This window comes from Tursiops truncatus, chromosome 14 (genome assembly GCF_011762595.2).
Source record: "Tursiops truncatus isolate mTurTru1 chromosome 14, mTurTru1.mat.Y, whole genome shotgun sequence".
Lineage (NCBI taxonomy): Eukaryota > Metazoa > Chordata > Mammalia > Artiodactyla > Delphinidae > Tursiops > Tursiops truncatus.
In genome coordinates this window covers 12,323,434-12,343,175 of record NC_047047.1, presented here as the reverse complement: position 1 = coordinate 12,343,175, position 19,742 = coordinate 12,323,434, and the positions used below count along the sequence as shown (strand labels likewise).

General features: G+C 40.5%; 1 long non-coding RNA gene across 1 annotated transcript; it reads left to right on the top strand.

The window, feature by feature from the left end:
* The first annotated feature begins 2,789 nt into the window (after positions 1-2,789).
* LOC141276380 (uncharacterized) lies at positions 2,790-12,917 on the top strand. The gene is made up of 6 exons (XR_012325872.1): positions 2,790-2,824; positions 3,044-3,118; positions 3,522-3,773; positions 4,174-4,255; positions 12,357-12,554; positions 12,855-12,917. It is a non-coding gene; the product is annotated as an uncharacterized lncRNA (long non-coding RNA).
* Positions 12,918-19,742: the final 6,825 nt, after the last annotated feature.

Here is a 19,742-nt window from a genome sequence, read left to right as displayed (position 1 = left end):
TCGTCAAAGGAAATTAGGGACTTTGGTGTAGGAGATGTACAGGGAAGGGCGGGAGCGTAAATACCAGAAGGCCTGGACATAGGGGACCTCAGACCATTTATTTGCGCGTCCTGCGGCAGTAATTATCTAGATCACGGAGGATGTTAAAATCGAAAGTCCCTTCAGGAGGCCATTTGGATTGACTGTCTAGAGGATAAGCCGTCGGCTACGGAGATCTTGGGAGAAACCGAGGGCTGTAAAATTGGCTAGGAGACACCCCAGGGGCGTCTTAGGATCTGGTTTCAATTGTGAGGTTCCCATGACCCCCAGTCTGTCCCTGAGTGAATGGAGAGGGAGAGAGGCGTCCCTGGTCTCAGTCTCCAATTCACGGCGGGTCGGAGGGCGGTCAGGCGACTGGGACGTCTCCACAGTTGCCCGAGGCCCGGCGGGTCGGAGGGCGGTCAGGCGATTGGGACGTCTCCAGTTGCCCGAGGCCCGGAGAGAGGACGGAGGAGTCCCTGACGCGGCCGCGATTAGGGACAGGGAGTCCGGTGGGCAGGGACTCTGGGGGTCGGAGGGAACAAGGGAGGGGGACTTACCCCGTTTTCTGCCGGATCGGGTGGATGAGTAGAGGTTCCCTGGTTGTCTCCTGGGGGAGGGGAGGAGCGGCCCGCGCGGTAACCCGCGGAGCTTGGTATCCCTCCTGGGTTTCGGCACCAAACGTAAGGAACGGCACCAAGAAACGGGGGCGAGCTTAAACAAGCTTTATTTGGGAGCGCTCCTGGGCGAGGTTCACTGGTCCGAGAGAAAGGGGCCAGAAAGTCCCCCGGGCGAGGGTTTGGGCAGAATTTATAGGGGAAGAAGGGAAAGGGGTGTGGTGAATCTGGGAGGGCGCAGGGTATTCCTTATTTGGTGGTCTTTTTGGGTATCCTGGGGGACCGTTAGTCCCGCCCCTCGATAGGCGGGAAGGCTGGGCCGGGTGGAAAGTCTCCAGGTCAGTTTCTGGAACTGGGTGGTACGGAAAGTTTCAGTCTGATGCAACCTGTGAGTCTGATTGCGTTCGGCTGCCTCGGGCCAGTTGGCCTTACAATTCTTTTAAAGGTTGTGCCCTGCCCCTTTCCTGTCTGAGTTATCAATATTAAATATAATACTTTTACTGTACCTAGTTTTACTAGAAATCAAATAAGACCTTATTACTGTTAAAGTTTGTCAGCAAGAAAAATAATGGTATGAAAACGTTTTAAATAAATAAAGTAGAGGTAAATGAGATAAGAGCTTTAGGTAAACTCTTTAGGAATAACTGTTTTGGGAATGTCTACTTTAAGGATAATATCTCCAGATTTTGGTAACCTGAAACAAAACTAAGTTAAACTACGAGAATTTCTTCACTATCTGGGTCATTACAAGTAGGATAAAATACTAGAACATTAATTGCTGGGCAGGCCTAAGTTTACCTACTTTTGTCTTATGAGAAACTGAAGATGTTTATTAGATACATGTCTTGTATCACATTGAAGAAAGAAATTCTTTAAGAAGGTGTATGTTTCTAGCGGTTGTAAAATACGTTCATAATTGTCAATCAGGAAATGCTGGTATGACAGTTTATAATTACTTGCTTCTTGGTTTTTGCTAGAGATTAAGAGTCTAAGGTTAAGAATTATAAGGGAAACATTTCAGTATGCAAGGAAACTAGGATGTGTGTTTTCAGACAAAAAAAGAGGAATGAAAATACGTTTTGTTAAAAAAAAGGTCATTTTTTCCTAGAGCTGGTTGTTTCTAAATGGATACATAAAGTTGTCAAATGTTTGTGGAAAGGGAACACTGAGAGTTTTGTACATGATCAGGATTGGCCTAAATTAGATAAGATTGAACTTAATTAAGAAAGTGAATTTTAAAAGTAAAGTGGTACAGGGCTTCCCTGGTGGCACAGTGGTTGAGAGTCCGCCTGCCGACGCAGGGGACACGGGTTCGTGCCCCGGTCCGGGAAGATCCCACATGCCGCGGAGCGGCTGGGCCCGTGAGCCATGGCCGCTGAGCCTGCGCGTCCGGAGCCTGTGCTCCGCAACGGGAGAGGCCACAACAGTGAGAGGCCCGCGTACCGCAAAAAAAAAAAATGTAAAGTGGTACAAAACCTGAATTTGGTTCTCTGAAAGGACAAAGTTTTCTTAAAATATTGAACGGTTTTTGATAATAGATTGTGAGTTTCTTTGTGTTGAAGTGATCTGTATTTGCCAGTGAGATCTTCTATTGTCACTTTAGTTAAGTGAATGGGTATTGTTTCACAGTGACCAAGTGTTGTAAAACTTCTTTATATTTTTGACAACCTTCCCAAAGATAAAATCCTAAATGAAGCTCATTTGACCTCTAGCTAATTTTGAAGTTTTCCAAAGGGTCCCTAGAATACCTCAAAATATTTGTTTTCTCTCCATCTCAGAGAGAGGAATATTAAACTGCTTAGGCTTCTTCGCTATGTTAAATTACATGGGAAGCATTGTCAAATAGGTGGTGATAAAACTTCTTAGATTGTACCCTATGGGTAAATGTTACCAACATACATATTCTCGAAATTATATGGAACTCCTAAAATTCTGGTAGGTCCTGGTAAAAATTATATCAGTCATAATTTTAGTAATTATCTTAAATTGTTGTGTGTCACAGCAGTAACCAAGTTTTCCAATTACATTATAATCAGGTCTTTAACCTTGACTTTTTAAGTCTTTTGACGTTTATAGGCAGTTATTATTGTACTCTTTTTGCAAAACGCTTCATCTTCAAGAAGATCCACAGAAAGTACTTTTTGCCTGAACAGATTTCTGATAATTTTCACATCATACTGCTGAACTGGGTAAGAAATTAGAATTCTAATAAACTGGATGGCTTCGTGTAACTGTTACCAGAAGATTAAGATCAAGGACTAGTCACAGACTAGTGAACAGACTATGGTTATAATTTTTGGTTTTTGTCTGAAATAGTACTGGGTTTTAATCTGTTTTCCAGATATAAGGAAACCTTTAAAATATACCTCTGTAAGTAGAACTGAAACCTTATCTTTTCTGTCTACCAGATGTCTCCAGAATTTGGAACCACTTAGGCTCCCAGCAACTTTATCAGGCCTGTAAGGAAGGCCACCTCCTAAAAGGTACAGGAACCTCACTGTATTTTGGGGACCTCGAGAAGAGAGGAATTCGCCTAAATCCATCACCCAAATCTATAGATATCACGGGTTGAATCTATGACATACCTTTGGTATGGGTTTCCTATCCCTGAGGTTTTTAAAGTTCAATCTGAGATTCTTTATGAAAAGTTCCAGCACAGCCAATTTAAAAGTCCATGTGGTCAATTACCCAGACTTATTTTGCAAACAAATAAGTCTTAATTTGGCTATATTTGGTAGAAATGAGGGTATTTTAGAGAGAAAAAGATTGTTTCAGTGAATACAGAATTCTAGTTTTGTTAATTGATGTCTGTATTTACTGGCGAAGACTCACTTCCCAGATAACTCCTTGTTAAGTTTAGTCATTAAAAAGACACTGTTTCTGAAGTTCTTCACAGTAATCTAACTTTGGAAGAAGATCAAGATGCATCATGACCTGCAACCAGGTTATGCATATTGGAAAAGACATCAGATAAAGGACTCTTTCGGGCCACTTCGGAAGGGACCTTATCAGACCTCTACAACTGAATGAACTGCAACTCCAATTTCTGACACCTGACTTAGACTAAGACCAGCACTACCAGACCAGGATGAGAATATTACATCAGAAGTAGACAGCTGAGCCAAGATGACAGAGCAGGTCTGTATACTGATTACTTTGACAATTGCTCACGCTTTTGCAAATGAACCAAATGTACTTCTTGGGCTCAATCCCATGCAAGTTTCAAAAAAAAAAATCAATCCAATTGCTGGGTTTGTGGCCAATTACCAGTACTCCCAGGTTGCCTTGGTGGTTGTCTCCTCTCCAAAGCTCTAACTGGATGGTTCTTAGAAATTGTATTTCAAACGAAACTCTAGCACCATGCAAGCTAACATTGCCACCAATATCACTAAGTGATACCCTCTTACCTGGCCAATTAATGGTGCATGTTCTGAACCTGGCCATAATACTCCTTTTTTATTAGATGTTGAATATTGGGTAGCTCCTAACAGGACCCAATGGATTTACTGAACAAGTTTGTGACCTTGGCTCTCCCCAGGTTAAGAAGATAAAAAATTGGTTTCCCTTGGGCTCAAGGTCACCTATGGCTACCGTGGAAACAGCCCGTGTCAATCTGTAATGTGAGTACTCTGGTTACTATCAGTTTTCCAAATGGCATGACCATTTAGCCATTATATTTGTTTACTCATCTTATGACCCATGAAGTGTCAGATTTCTGCTCTGAACAATCCTCTTCCTAGTTTAGGGGAAATACTAGGAAAATGGTTTTGTTCAGGAGGATTTTGGCTTAAATCTTTGCTCATGATATTGCTACTACTACCAATTTAGTTTGTGGAACTTATAAGTTGATACTTTCCTGCCTTTCATGCTGTGTCACCTACTTGTACTAAGATAATGTCTAAATGACTTGAAACTATAGATCACATCTGTAGTTCTATATAAAATAATGGACATACCCCACACACATGTGAGGAAAATTGGCTTAAGTCTTACTGGACAACTTAGAACTGAATGTCAGTCCTTGCCAAACATCCTGCTAGTACAACTCCCCCGAAAGGAGAGAATCGGGCCGTTAAGGCCAAGCATCAAGGGACAGGCAAGCAGCCACCCTTGTTTTGAGGGACCAAATATTTGATCACCTAACACTTTCTACTGAAAGATTATTTCACAGTTTCCCCCCATTGATCATTAAAGTTCATATTTTATGGCAAGACAAGAAAAACTTAAACTTTTCCCTGCCCTTTGGTGGCCTCTCTCCCCACTACTGTACATTGTGTATCTGCATTATGCATCGGCCAAACCTTCCCCATTGGCAGAGATACCTGCTCAACCACAGAGAGCAACACTCTCCTAGCATCAGAAAGACAAGTCCTTAAAAGACAGTATTCCTTCTTGATCTTGTAAGGGGCCAAGATGATGCTTAGACTTGGATTGTGTAAACTGTCAACAACACGTCATCTAAATGTATAGCCTTCTGTCTCAACAAACTTCTATAACTGAGCCTTTACTTCACTTCTCAGAGCTTTCTGAGATGCTCTTCCTGGGTCGTAATATCCAAATTTGGCTCGAATAACAGTTTCCATTCCTTAGGCTGACTGATTTTTGTCAACATGTCATAGTGGCTTGCTTCCTCACTTATGTCAAAATGTTTCAAATACTACCTCCTCAGAGACCTTTCCTGACCCCAACGGTCCTACCTAGCATAGCAACACTATTCCCAACTCCTTAGTTTTACTTCTAGCATTTAATATTTGAAATTATATTATTCATATTTATGTTTTGTCACTTCACACTAAAATGAAAATTCCCTGAGGGCAGGAATGTTTTGTAGCTCATTTAGTGCCATATCCTCAATGCTTGGTAACATACATGGCTCAGCGCAGGAAGGAGTGCTGTAACGGTTGATCGAGTGGAATGAATTCTCTTCTCAGAACGCGTGCAGGGCTTGTAGAAATCTTCTTGCATGTTCTTAACCTAGAACTGTAGTTATTTATTGCTTATTCATCCCGCAAGCCTGTATGCTCTCAGAGGACAGGAATTATGCCTTATTAATTTAGGGGTACACAGGAGGCATTCAAATAATGGCACTACCTCTAAAACTCCAAATATCAACTGTAAAACTTGTCTTTCCATACAGGGACTACTATCAGGATTTCATATGAATAATAGTATTATTCAGAAGGAGGAAAATACATCACATTTAATTTATAATGCACTCCTCTGCATGTAACGAGATACAGTAAATACAATTAGGTACTTATCTTTATTTTTAAAACAAAGCCATTTTCAAAATATAAAAAAATAGACCTCTTTTCAAAGAACCATTTAAATATGGCTTTGAGAGCCACAGTATTTTATTTATAAGAAATAGATGGTACTGCAAAAAGCATTCATAGATGTTTACGTAAATAAAAATGTTAGTATCCTTCTGGCACCCTTCTGGGGCAGGCCTTTATATTTATAGAAAAGTTACCGTAACTCAAAAGTAAAATCAATAATGGCCTTTAGTGTAATTTGTATTTAAACCTGAATTTGAGCAACCGATGTAGATTGGTAACTTATTTGGGATCTGGACCCACATATCTGAAATCTGAAGTAGAAAGCTAAAGCTTCTCGTTTCCATACAGTTTGTCAACAAACGTACCCCAGTCATTCTAGTATCTATATAAGGTGATCTATTAGCAACACCAGTAAAGTGATTTATAGACAAATATGCTAAGTAAGGGCTGACACAGCTGGATCCTCGTTCAGATTTTATAAAAAGACACTAACTACCTATGCCAAAAAATAATAATGTGATCCAGGATTATATTTTAAATGATGAAAGAGCTTCTGGGAAAAAAAATTCGTGATGGAATGACAACAGATATCAGGTACTTCTCAAATTAAGAGAAGTACATAACTGCATTCCAAATGAATTAAAACAAAAGCACATTTACAGTGGAGTTTTTTCCCCACCAAACTTTCCCGTTTCAAAAGTGGTCAGGATTTGGGCAACATCTTTCCCAGCAAACACTTGAAACAGCAATGACATCTTTTAAGAAGGTTTTTGTTTGCTATTGCACAGAGGTTGATTTTTTTTTTTTTGCGGTACGCGGGCCTCTCATTGTTGTGGCCTCTCCCGTTGCGAAGCACAGGCTCCGAACACGCAGGCTCAGCGGCCATGGCTCACGGGCCCAGCTGCTCCACGGCATGTGGGATCTTCCCAGACCGGGGCACGAACATGTGTCCCCTGCATCGGCAGGCGGACTCTCAACCACTGCGCCACCAGGGAAGCCCACAGAGGTTGATTTTAAAGCCAATACAGACAAACGAGTTCAGAAAAAGGAGCGGTCTTCAAATCCATTCAGCAAATGCTGCAAGTCAGCTTCTACTTGGACAACGAAATGGAGAAAATCTGTGAAACTCTCCATTCGGTGTCAGTTTTACTGTTGTGTTGCTAGCAACCATTTCAGGTAGAGGAAGCCAAGTCCCATACGTATGGGGAAAGCAAAAGCAGAAAAACATTGTGAAGGCTTAGCAGTTCTGTGACTTCTAATGATTATAGACCGAGTTCAATTATGAGCCATGTTGCTGTGCAGTATTCTTCTGAGTTTCATGTCTCAAATACAAAGGAGCACATGGCTGCCTTGGGCAGATGTACTGGAATTATCTTCTTTTAGTTTACTTTTTCTTTTCTCTAAGGCCAAGTAAAAAATGTGAGATATTTTCATATACCACAAAGGTAATACAGCAGGCTGGAGTCACTCTAATCAAATTGGGGGCAATTCCTTTGTAAAATCCACCGATGCCTTCTTTCCTTTAGAGAGAGAAAAGAAGATATATACATATATATACATATATACACATATATACTTAATTTCCTACAGAGCTAGCCTGAAGATAAAATCATAACCATCTTTCAAATGCCTTTAAATGTGTGAACATGTAGGAGTATTAGCTGATCTAATGTAGGCATTAAACATCTCATAACTAATAAAAATGCTAGACAACACTAAACATAGCACACAAAAATAAAACTTTATTTTCTTAATGCCTAGAATTGGAATAAAGCCTTGAAACTTTTCACTTACATTCTCAATATATATATTTACTAAAGTGAACTGAATTTAAATGTTTAAATACTCTGTCCTGGCCTTTTAGAATTAAAAAGAAACGTGGGGATGTATACTATAACAATTTAAACATTCCCACACTGAAGACATGCATGTCTTCCATACGTGGAAACAAGTGTTTGCAAAAGTTCTGCTACCAGTAGCAGATGTGGGGCCTTTTTTTCTTTTCTTTTTTTAAATTGGAGTATAATTGCTTTACAATGTTGTGTTAGTTTCTGCTATGCAATGAAGTGAATCAGCTATATGCATACATATACCCCTCACTCTTGGACCTCCCAACCCCCATCCCACCCATCTACGTCAACACAGAACAAGGAGCTGAGCTCCGTGAGCTATGCAGCAGGGTCCCATGAGCTAGCTATTTTACACATGGTAGTGTATTTATGTCAAACCTAATTTCCCAATTCATTCCATCCTCCCCTTCCCCCCACCAACATGTCCACACGTCCGTTCTCTACATCTGTGTCTCTATTCCTGCCCTGGAAATAGGTTTACCTATGATTCCACATGCACGCATTAATATATGATATCGGGTTTTCTCTGACTTACTTCACTCCGTATGACAGACTCTAGGTCCATCCACATCTCTACAAATGACCCAATTTTGTTCCTTTTTATGGCTGAGTAATATTCCATAGTATATATGTACCACATCTTCTTTATCCATTCATCTGTCCATGGACATTTAGGTTGCTTCCATGTCCTGGCTATTTACAAATAGTGCTACAATGAACATTGGGTTACATGTGCCTTTTTGCATTGTGGTTTTCTCAGGGTATATGCCCAGTAGTAGAATTGCTGGGTCATAGGGTAGTTCTATTTTTAGTTTTTAAAGGAACCTCCAGACTTTTCTTCACAGTGGCTGTATCAATTCACATTCCCACCAACAGTGCAAGAGGAGTCCCTTTTCTCCACACCCTCTCCAGCATTTATTGTTTGCAGATTTTTTGATGATGGCCATTCTGACTGGTGTGAGGTGATACCTCATTGTAGTTTTGATTTGCATTTCTCTAATAATTAGTGATGTTGAGCAGCTTTTCATGTGCCTCTTGGCCATCTGTATGTCTCCTTTGGTGAAATGTCTATTTAGGTCTTCTGCCCATTTTTTGATTGGTTTTTTTGTTTTTTGATATTGAGCTCCATGAGCTGTTTGTATATTTTGGAGACTAATCCTCTGTCAGTTGTTTCATTGGCAAATATTTTCTCCCATTCTGAGGGTTGTCTTTTCGTCTTGCTTATGGTTTCCTTTGCTGTGCAAAAGTTTTAAGTATCATTAGGTCCCATTTGCTTATTTTGTTTCTATTTTCATTACTCTAGGTGGTGGGTCATAAAAGATCTTGCTGTGATTTATGTCAAAGAGTGTTTTTCCTATGTTTTCCTCTAAGAGTTCTATAATGTCTGGCCTTACATTTAGGTCTTTAATCCATTTTGAGTTTATTTTTGTGTATGGTGTTAAGGAGTGTTCTAATTTCATTCTTCTACATGTGGCTGTCCAGTTTTCCCAGCACCACTTATTGAAGAGGCTGTCTTTTCTCCACTGTATATTCTTGCCTCCTTTGTCATAGATTAGGTGACCACAGGTGCGTGGGTTTATCTCTGGGCTTTCTATTCTGTTCCATTGATCTATCTTTCTGTTTTTGTGCCAGTACCATACTGTCTTGATTACTGTAGCTTTGTAGTATAGTCTGAAGTCAGGGAGCCTGATTCCTCCAGCTCTGTTTTTGTTTCTCAAGATTGCTTTGGCTATTAGGGGTCTTTTGTGTTTCTATACAAACTGTAAAACTTTTGGCTCTAATTCTGTGAAAAAAAATGCCATTGGTAGTTTGATAGGGATTGCACTGAATCTGTAGATTGTTTTGGGTAGTATAGTCATTTTCACAATGTTGATTCTTCCAATCCAAGAATATGGTATATCTCCCAAGAATATGGTATATCATCTTTGATTTCTTTCATTAGTGTCTTTTTTTTTGTTTTTAAGACTGTTTGGAATTTATTCTCTTAAATAAGAATGGTAACATTTGTTAAAAAAAAATTAAAAGTACAACACCTTACTTTCACAGTAATGGAAAAACAAAGTTACGCAATTAAATAAAAACTCACAAAGAAACACACCAAAACTCGCAACAGCACAGGTTAAAAACAAAGGCAAACGCAAGGCTTCACGGCAGGAACGTAACTTCCTCCTGATGGCAGGAACCCAGGATCGTACCGCGTGGCTATTCTAGCTGGTGTGGGAAATGCCTGCATTTCCTAATGGCTCATTCAGCATCCAAACCATGGAACCCAAAGGTGACCATGCAAGTGACCACGGGCATGCACCAACCACAGCGAGGCAGCCTTTTATGCCAAGATCCTCTTTCCATAAGACGACAGACAACGAAGCCTTTCTCCCGTCCCATGTCTGTGACCTGTACTGGAAGCAATGCTTTTCTGTTCCCTATGATACCCCAATCCAGTACACTTCAGTTTTGGTTACCCGCTATGTGAGTATCCTCTGGATGAAAAGAGGATCTAAAAACCTTCAACCGAGGGTCTTGTATTCAACGAGAAAACATCCCACTGGGGGTTTTCTTTCTCTGTCTGTTGTTATCCAAATGTTTCCTCAAGTCGGGGAAGGTACGATGAGGCCAGGGTAAGAAAATCTGTGCCAGGTCCACTGACCTGCAGCAGAAATATAAGAAGCTTTTGAAACAAAGCATTTACTGATTTTGAGAACAGAAAAGAGGGTTTCTATATTAAAAGATGTTAAACCAGGCAGCAGCTGGAGGCCAGGTTGCCAGAGACAGATGATGCTGGACTAGATTCTAACTCGCGGGTTGTGTTTTTGGCAACAGCAGTCATTTTGGTGTAAGACGAGAAGAACATAAGGGAAAAGAGGGAAATGCCCACCAGTGTCTTAGTTTTCTGAGTTCAGGTCTTTTTGTCTCCTTAGGTAGGTTAATTCCTAGGTATTTTATTCTTTTCGTTGCAATGGTAAATGCGACTGTTTCCTTAATTTCTCTTTCTGATCTTTTGTTGTTAGTGTATAGGAATTCAAGAGATTTCTGTGCATTAATTTTGTATCCTGCAACCTTACCAAATTTATTGATTAGTTCTAGTAGTTTTCTGGTGGCATCTTTAGGATTATCTATGTATAGTATCATGTCATCTGCAAACAATGACAATTTCACTTCTTTTCCAATTTGTATTCCTTTTCTTTCTTTTTCTTCTTTGATTCCGTGGCTAGGACTTCCAATACTATGTTGAATAATAGTGGTGAGAGTGCATATCCTTGTCCTCTTGCTGATTGTAGAGGAAATGCTTTGTTTTTCACCATTGAGAATGATGTCTGCTGTGGGTTTGTTGTATATGGCCTTTATTATGTTGAGGTAGGTTCCCTCCATGCCCACTTTCCGGAGAGTTTTTAAATCGTAAATCGGTGTTGAATTTTGTCAGAAGCTTTTTCTGCATCTGTTGAGATGGTCATGTGGTTTCTACTCTTTAATCTGTTCATATGGTGTATCACAATGACTTGCTGATACTGAAGAATCCTTGCATCCCTGGGGTAAATCCCACTTGATCATGGTGTATGACCCTGTTAATGTACTGTTGGATTTGAATTGCTAGTATTTTGTTGAGGATTTCTGCATCTATGTTCATCAGTGATACTGGTCTGTAATTTTCTTTCTTTGTGATATCTTTGTCTGGTTTTGGGATCAGGGTGATGGTGGCCTCATTGAACGAGTTTGGGAGTGTTCTTCCCTCTGCAGTTTTTTGGAAGAGTTTGAGAAGGATAGGTGTTAGCTCTTCTCTAAATGTTTGATAGAATTTGCCTGTGAAGCCATCTGGTCCTGGACTTTTGTTTGCTGGAAGATTTTTAATCACAGTTTCAATTTCATTACTTGTGATTGATCTGTTTGTATTTTCTAATTCTTGCTAGTTCAGTCTTGGAAAGTTGTACCTTTCCAAGAATTTGTCCATTTCTTCCAGGTTGTCCATTTTATTGGCATAGAGTTGCTTGTAATAGTTTCTTATGATCCTTTGTATTTCTGTGGTGTCTGTTGTAACTTCTCCTTTTTCATTTCTAATTTTATTGGTTTGAGTCCTCTCCCTTTTTTTCTTGATGAGTCTGGCTAAAGGTTTATCAATTTTGTTTATCTTCTCAAAGAACCAACTTTTAGTTTTATTGATCTTTGCTATGGTTTGCTACATTCCTATTTCATTTGTTTCTGCTCTGATCTTTATGATTTCTTTCCTTCTACTAACTGGATTTTCTTTGTTCTTCTTTTTCTAGTTGCTTTGGGCATAAGGTTAGATTGAGATTTTTCTTGTTTCTTGAGGTGATACTGAATTGCTATAAACTTCCCTCTTAGAACTACTTTTGCTGTGTCCCTCAGGTTTTGGGTCATCGTGTAAGAAGTACAGGTGTAAGACTGATAAAGTTAAGTAAATCCTGGGCTTGACTTGGAAGTGTCAGTATGAGCTCATAAGTTACTTTATCTTAAATAAAGCTATAAAACAATTAACAACAGAATCTCCTAGCTTTGTTTACTGAAAAGACCTAGAAATAATGACCAAACTAGTAATGACTGGATTGTGATCTCTATATACCATTTCCTACTAAAAGGAACTAAGGCTCCTTGAAGAAATGGGTGATTTCACCTCTGGGGCAGGAAATGTACAAGATGAGCCTGGAACATCTTGGCAACTCTGAAAGACAACTCAACAGGATCCAAGAGCCAATGTGGATTGGTTCTCACTGGCAGAGATGATACGATTTAAGCATCAATGAAGATAACAACTGGAATGGTTTGAAACACATCAGGTATGTTTAAATGCATGAGTTCATAATGATATTAAAATAAAATTCATTGATCAACTTAGAGGATGCCAAGAAATCAACTTGTTACTTTGATATTTGGGGAAAAAAACAAAGCATTTGTTCTGCTTTCTCTACATGAACTGTATTTCTGGGTAACCAACTTGTTGATGAAGGAAAATTTCTCTATAGAATGTGTGTGTGTGTGTGTGTGTGTGTGTGTATTTTATAGCAATATATATTGGTATAGATAACAAATGAAGAAAGTGATAGGATATCCCTCTTTTCAACCCTGCATGATTTTAGGGCTCTAGCAATGACCATCAATGACCGATAACATTCCAGCATGAGAAGAAGACTATGTGCCCCCTAAGGAAAGCACATAACACTCCCCAAGAAGTTGTTTTGCAAGAAAGAATCAAACCTGGATCTGGGAGATTTAGGGGTAAGATGGCAGAAGAGTAAGACGTGGAGATCACCTTCCTCCCCACAGATAGACCAGAACTACATCTACACGTGGAACAGCTCCTACAGAGCACCTACTGAACGCTGGCAGAAGACCTCAGACCTACCAAAAGGCAAGAAACTCCCCACGTACCTGGGTAGGGCAAAAGAAAAAAGAATAAACAGAGACAAAAGGATAGGGACGGGAGGGAGTGGGAGGGAGCTGTGAAGGAGGAAAGGTTTCCACACACTAGGAAGCCCCTTCGCCGGCAGAGACTGCTGGTGGCGGAGGGGAAAGCTTCGGAGCCATGGAGGAGAGTGCAGCCACAGGGATGCAGAGGGCAAAGCGGAGAGATTCCCGCACAGAGGATCAGGGCTGACCGGCACTCACCAGCCCGAGAGACTTGTCTGCTCACCCGCCGGGCCAGGCGGGGCTGGGAGTTGAGGCTCAGGCTTCCGTCAGAGCGCAGGGAGAGGACTGGGGTTGGCAGCGTGAACACAGCCTGAAGGGCCTAGTGCACCACAGCTAGCCCGGAAGGAGTCTGGGGAAAAGTGTGGAGTTGCCGAAGAGGCAAGAGACTTTTTCTTCCCTCTTTGTTTCCTGGTGCGCGAGGAGAGGGGATTCAGAGCGCCCCTTAAAGGAGCTCCAGAGACAGGTGCGAGCCGCGGCTAAAAGCGCGGACCCCAGAGATAGACATGAGATGCTAAGGCTGCTGCTGCAGCCACCAAGAAGCCTGTGTGCGAGCACAGGTCACTCTCCACAGCTCCCTTCCGGGGAGCCTGTGCAGCCCGCCACTGCCAGGTTCCCGGGATCTAGGGACACCTTCCCCGGGAGAACGCACGGCGTGCCTCAAGCTGGTGCAATGTCACGTGGCCTCTGCCGCCGCAGGCTCGCCCCCCATCCGCACCCCTCCCTCCCCACGGCCTGAGTGAGCCAGAGCCCCCGAATCAGCGGCTCCTTTAACCCCGTCCTGGCTGAGCGAAGAACAGACGCCCTCCAGCGACCTACACGCAGAGGCGGGGTCAAATCCAAAGCTGAACCCCTGGAGCTGTGCAAACAAAGAAGTGAAAGGGAAATCTCTCCCAGCAGCCTCAGAAGCAGCGGATTAAAGCTCCACAATCAACTTGATGTACCTGCATCTGTGGAATATCTGAATAGACAACGAATCATCCCAAATTGAGGAGGTGGACTTTGAGAGCAAGATTTATGATTGTTTCCCCTTTTCCTCTTTTTGTGAGTGTGTATGTGTATGCTTCTGTATGAGATTTTGTCTGTATTGCTTTGCTTCCACCATTTGTCCTAGGGTTCTATCCGTCCAGTTTTTTTTCTTTAATTTGTTTTTCTTAATAATTATTTTTTATTTTAATAACTTTATTTTATCTTACTTTACTTTATCTTCTTTCTTTCTCTTTTTCCTTCCTTCCCTCCCTCCTTCCTTCCTTCCTTCCTCCCTCCCTCCTTTCTTTCTTTCCTTTCTTTCTTTCTTTCTTTCTTTCTTTCTTTCTTTCTTTCTTTCTTTCTACGTCTACTAATTCTTTCTTTCTACTTTTTCTCCCTTTTATTCTGAGCCGTGTTAATGAAAGGCTCTTGGTGCTGCAGCCAGGAGTCAGTGCTGTGCCTCTGAGGTGGGAGAGCCAACTTCAGCACACCGGTCCACAAGAGACCTCCCAGCTCCACATAATATCAAACGGTGAAAATCTCCCAGAGATTTCCATCTCAACACCAGCACCCAGCTTCACTCAACGACCAGCAAGCTACAGTGCTGGACACCCTATGCCAAACAACTAACAAGACAGGAACACAACCCCACCCATTAGCAGAGAGGCTGCCTAAAATCAAAATAAGGCCCAGACACTCCAAAACACACCACCAGACGTGGACCTGCCCACCAGAAAGACAAGATCCAGCCTCATCCACCAGAACACAGGCACTAGTCCCCTCCACCAGGAAGCCCACACAACCCACTGAACCAACTTTAGCCACTGGGGACACACACCAAAAACAATGGGAACTACGAACCGGCAGCCTGCAAAAAGGAGACCCCAAACACAATAAGATAAGCAAAATGAGAAGACAGAAAAACACACAGCAGATGAAGGAGCAAGATAAAAACCCACCAAACCTAACAAATGAAGAGGAAATAGTCAGTCTACCTGAAAAAGAATTCAGAATAATGATAGTAAAGATGATCCAAAATCTTGGAAATAGAATAGACAAAATGCAAGAAACATTTAGCAAGGACCTAGAAGAACTAAAGATAAAACAAACAACGAAGAACAACACAATAAATGAAATTAAAAAGACTCTAGATGGGATCAATAGCAGAATAACTGAGGCAGAAGAACGGATAAGTGACCTGGAAGATAAAATAGTGGAAACAACTACTGCAGACCAGAATAAAGAAAGAAGAATGAAAAGAACTGAGGACAGTCTCAGAGACCTCTGGGACAACATTAAATGCACCAATATTCGAATTATAGGGGTCCCAGAAGAAGAAGAGGAAAAGAAAGGGACTGAGAAAATATTAGAAGAGATTATAGTTGAAAACTTCCCTAATATGGGAAAGGAAATAGTTAATCAAGTCCAAGAAGCACAGAGAGTCCCATACAGGATAAATCCAAGGAGAAATACGCCAAGACACATATTAATCAAACTGTCAAAAATTAAATACAAAGAAAACATATTAAAAGCAGCAAGGGAAAAACCACAAATAACACACATGGGAATCCCCATAAGGTTAACAGCTGATCTTTCAGCACTCTGCAAGCCAGAAGGGAGTGGCAGGACATATTTAAAGTAATGAAGGGGAAAAAGCTACAACCAAGATTACTCTACCCAGCAAGGGTCTCATTCAGATTTGACAGAGAAATTGAAATCTTACAGACAAGCAAAAGTTGACAGAGTTCAGCACCACCAAACCAGCTTTACGACAAATGCTAAAGGAACTTCTCTAGGCAAGAAACACAAGAGAAGGAAAAGACCTACAATAACGAACACAAAACAGTTAAGAAAATGGTAATAGGAACATACATACATATGGATAATTACCTTAAATGTAAATGGACTAAATGCTCCCACCAAAAGACACAGATTGGCTGAATGGATACAAAAACAAGACCCATATATATGCTGTCTACAAGAAACCCACTTCAGACCTAGAGACACATACAGACTGAAAGTAAGGGGATGGAAAAAGATATACCATGCGAATGGAAACCAAAAGAAAGCTGGAGTAGCAATTCTCATATCAGACAAAATAGACTTTAAAATAAAGACTATTAGGAGAGAAAAAGAAAGACACTACATAATGATCAAGGAACCGATCCAAGAAGAAGATATAACAATTGTAAATATTTATGCACCCAACATAGGAGCAACTCAATACATAAGGCAAATATTAACAGCCATAAAAGGGGAAATCAACAGTAACACATTCATAGTAGGGGACTTTAACACCCCACTTTCACCAATGGACAGATGATCCAAAATGAAAATAAATAAGGAAATACAAGCTTTAAATGATACATTAAACAAGAGGGACTTAATTGATATAAGACATTCCATCCAAAAACAACAGAATACACATTCTTTTCAAGTGCTCATGGAACATTCTCCAGGATAGATCATATCTTGGGTCACAAATCAAGACTTGGTAAATTTAAGAAAATTGAAATCATATCAAGTATCTTTTCCGACCACAACGCTATGAGACTAGATATCAATTACAGGAAAAGATCTGAAAAAATACAAACACATGGAAGCTAAACAATACACTACTTAATAACGAAGTGGTCACTGAAGAAATCAAAGAGGAAATAAAAAAATACCTAGAAACAAATGACAATGGAGACACGACGACCCAAAACCTATGGGATGCAGCAAAAGCAGTTCTAAGAGGGAAGTTTATAGCAATACAATCCTACCTTAAGAAACAGGAAACATCTTGAATAAACAACCTAACCTTGCACCTAAAGCAATTAGAGAAAGAAGAACAAAAAAGACCCCCAAGGTTAGCAGAAGGAAAGAAATCATTAAAATCAGATCAGAAATAAATGAAAAAGAAATGAAAGAAACGAAAGCAAAGATCAATAAAACTTAAAACTGGTTCATTGAGAAGATAAACAAAATTGATAAACCATTAGCCAGACTCATCAAGAAAAAAAGAGAAGACTCAAATCGATAGAATTAGAAATGAAAAAGGAGAAGTAACAACTGACACTGCAGAAATACAAAAGATCATGAGAGATTACTACAAGCAACTCTCTGCCAATAAAATGGACAACCTGGAAGAAATGGACACATTCTTAGAAATGCACAACCTGCCAAGACTGAATCAGGAAGAAATAGAAAATATGAACAGACCAATCACAAGAACTAACATTGAAACTGTGATTCAAAATCTTCCAACAAACAAAAGCCCAGGACCAGATGGTTTCACAGGCGAATTCTATCAAACATTTAGAGAGGAGCTAACACCTCTCCTTCTCAAACTCTTCCAAAATAAAGCAGAGGCAGGAACACTCCCAAACTTATTCTACGAGGCCACCATCTCCTTGATACCAAAACCAGAAAGACAAGGATGTCACAAAGAAAACTACAGGCCAATATCACTGATGAACATAGATGCAAAAATCCTCAACAAAATACTAGCAAACAGAATCCAACAGCACATTAAAAGGATCATACACCATGATCAAGTGGGGTTTATTCCAGGAATGCAAGGATTCTTCAATATATGCAAATCAATCCACGTGATACACCATATTAACAAATTAAAGGAGAAAAACCATATGATCATCTCAATAGATGCAGAGAAAGCTTTTGACAAAATTCAACACCCATTTATGATAAAAACCCTCCAGAAAGTAGGCATAGAGAGAACTTTCCTCAACATAATAAAGGCCATATATGACAAACCCACAGCCAACATTGTCCTCAATGGTGAAAAACTGAAAGCATTTCCACTAAGATCAGGAACAAGACAAGGTTGCCCACTCTCACCAGTCTTATTCAACATAGTTTTGGAAGTTTTAGCCACAGCAATCAGAGAAGAAAAGGAAATAAAAGAAATCCAAATTGGAAAAGAAGTAAAGCTGTCACTGTTTGCAGATGACATGATACTCTACATAGAGAATCCTAAAGATGCTACCATAAAACTACTAGAGCTAATCAATGAATTTGGTAAAGTTGCAAGATACAAAATTAATGCACAGAAATCTCTTGCATTCCTATACACTAATGATGAAAAATCTGAAAGAGAAGTTAAAGAAACACTCCCATTTACCATTGCAACAAAAAAAATAAAATAACTAGGAATAAACCTACCTAAGTAGACAAAGGACCTGTATGCAGAAAACTATCTATTATATTAACTCTTTTCGGTGTTTGGACTTTAATTGGATGCTTGAGGTAGTTCGGGACATTTAAAGATTTAGTTTTTTAAGAAACCTCCATACTCTTCTCCATAGTGGCTGTATCAATTTACATTCCCACCAACAGTGCAAGAGTGTTCCCTTTTCTCCACACCCTCTCCGGCATTTATTGTTTGTAGATTTTTTGATGATGGCCGTGGTGACTGGTGTGAGGTGATACCTCATTGTCGTTTTGATTTGCATTTCCCTAATGATTAGTGATGTTGAGCATCCTTTCATGTGTTTGTTGGCAATCTGTATAACTTCTTCAGAGAAATGTGTATTTAGGTCTTGCACCCATTTTTGGGTTTGGTTGTTTGTTTTTTTGATATTGAGCTACATGAGCTCCTTGTATATTTTGGAGATTAATCCTTTGTCAGCTGCTTCATTTGCAAATGTTTTCTCCCATTCCGAGAGTTGTCTTTCTGTCTTGTTTATGGTTTCCTTTGCTGTGCAATAGCTTTAAAGTTTCATTCAGTCCCGTTTGTATATTTTTGTTTTTATTTCCATTACTCTAGGAGGTGGGTCAAAAAGGATCTTGCTGTGATTTATGTCATAGAGTGTTCTGCCTATGTTTTCCTCTAAGCGTTTGATAGATTCTGGCCTTACATTTAGGTTTTTAATTCATTTTCAGCTTATTTTTGTGTATGGTGTTAAGGAGTGTTCTAATCTCATACTTTTATATGTACCTGTCCAGTTTTCCCAGCATCACTTATTGAAGAGGCTGTCCTTTCTCCACTGTACGTTCCTGCCTCCTTTATAAAAGATAAGGTGACCATATGTGCGTGGGTTTATCTCTGGGCTTTCTATCCTGTTCCATTGATCTTTCTGTTTTTGTGCCAGTACCATACTGTCTTGATTACTGTAGCTTTGTAGTATAGTCTGAAGTCAGGGAGCCTGATTCCTCCAGCTCCGTTTTTCGTTCCCAAAATTGCTTTGGCTATTCGGGGTCTTTTCTGTTTCCATACAAATTGTGAAATTTTTTGTTCTAGTTCTGTGAAAAATGCCAGTGGTAGTTTTTTTCTTTTTTTTTCGGTACGCGGGCCTCTCACTGTTGTGGCCTCTCCCATTGCAGAGCACAGGCTCCGGACGCGCAGGCTCAGCGGCCATGGCTCATGGGCCCAGCCACTCCGTGGCATGTGGGATCCTCCCGGACCGGGGCACGAACCCACGTCCCCTGCATCTGCAGGTGGACCCTCAACCACTGCGCCACCAGGGAAGCCCCGCCAGTGGTAGTTTGATAGGGATTACATTGAATCTGTAGATTGCTTTGGGTAGTAGAGTCATTTTCACAATGTTGATTCTTCCAATCCAAGAACATGGTATACCTCTCTATCT